The 1,624-nt window shown below is 46.6% G+C and overlaps 1 pseudogene; it reads right to left on the minus strand.

Annotated features, from left to right (window-relative positions):
• Positions 1-1,138: 1,138 nt before the first annotated feature.
• On the minus strand, positions 1,139-1,256 carry LOC124546358 (annotated as a pseudogene).
• Positions 1,257-1,624: the final 368 nt, after the last annotated feature.

A 1,624-nucleotide genomic window follows, 5' to 3' on the forward strand; every position in this document is an offset into this window, starting at 1 on the left:
AGTTAATCCCAAAATGTTGTTTGCCAAATGACATGAGTTGCACGAAATGAAGTAGTCACAAAATCATTGTGTGGATACGTTTTTTAGATTTGAAATCCAAATCCTGATTGTCATCAAATTAGGTTCCCAGTGTCTTTATTCAAATATGGCATGGCTCCAGTGAAAGAGTGTAGTGATTCGCTGAATATTAATCAGTTTCTCCCCTGATATGTACGTAACTTCCCGTTTTCATCAATTATAGAAATAAGCGGCATTTAGAAGTACGTATAAACCAATGGATCACATGCAAGTCACCAACGAATTTCTAAAACAGAACGACAGTATTAATCTCCAGTTCATCTGGGGTTCATAGAAAGTCTTGACTTAGGGGAGACTGGTGTTAGTTAGCATAAGGGGCTAGCTGGCACATGACTTCTGTTTCTTCTCAGTGTGTACCTAGAGCGCTTTCATCATGATAGTGTGGAGAGACACGTCCAGGTAGACTGAGGTCGTGGTAGATGTTAAGGTGTCCCATCCACCGTAGCCTCAGTATGCTTGGATGTGTCTCAAATTGAGGACCTCCGTTTCGTAGTTTTTCTAGCTGGTGAGCAAATTTTTCCTCGGCTATGCTCTGTCCTTCTCGAAAGTGCTCGATACAGAGCAACAGTTCATTTAGCATTGCTGTGTGGCGCCATTCCAGGCATGCTCCTTGACTTAGGGAGTGTACTTTGCAGTATTATATACATGTAGAGTCTCCATATCCTTCGTTGAATTACTTCGAAAACTGTTGCAACTGACATTTAAATAATGCATGTGACTTCAGAATTTTTAATGTCTGTACCGCCAATTTATACATTTTCTCCAAGCTTCCGAATTTAGTTTAAAGTGCTTCTTGCAAAGTTGGTTGGTTAACTCAAGGGGTAAGCCTGGAACAATAAAAACGAAACTAAACTCCGTCCAAACAGGCCATGAAGGCCTAACGGTAACGACCGGCCGCCGTGTCATCTTTAGACCACAGGTGTCACTAGACACGGATATGGAGGGGCACATGGTCAGCACACCGCTCTCCCAGCCGTATGTCAGTTTACGAGACCGGAGCCGCTACTTCTCAATCAAGCAGCTCCTCAGTTTGCCTCACAAGTGATGAGTGCACCCCACTTGCCAACAGCGCTCGGCAGACCGGATGGTCACCCATCCAAGTGGTAACCCAGCCCGAAAGCGTTTAACTTCGGTGATCTGACGGGAACCAGTGTTATCACTGAGGCAAGGCCGTTGGCTGCTTGGAACAACGCCACACCACAATGGTTGGTTCGTTGATCTGGGGGGGGCGGGGGGGGGAGGGGTCCAAACAGCGAGGTCATCAGTCCCATATGATTAGGAAAGAGTGGGCACGAAGACAGCAGGGCCCTTTCAAAGGAACCACCGCAGCACTTGCCTGAAGCGATTTAGGAAATTCACGGAGGACTTAAATCAGGATGATCGGACGTCGGCTTGAACCGTCGTCCCCCCGAATACGCATCCAGTGCGCTAACCGCTGCACCACTCCACGCTCACACCACAGTGCTAAATGAAATTACCGGCTGCACAGATTACTTCCTTGAAGAACCGAGCACAGCCGAGAAAGATGAGAGTGATTAGATTTCTC

This window comes from Schistocerca americana, chromosome 8, assembly GCF_021461395.2.
Source record: "Schistocerca americana isolate TAMUIC-IGC-003095 chromosome 8, iqSchAmer2.1, whole genome shotgun sequence".
Taxonomy (NCBI): domain Eukaryota; kingdom Metazoa; phylum Arthropoda; class Insecta; order Orthoptera; family Acrididae; genus Schistocerca; species Schistocerca americana.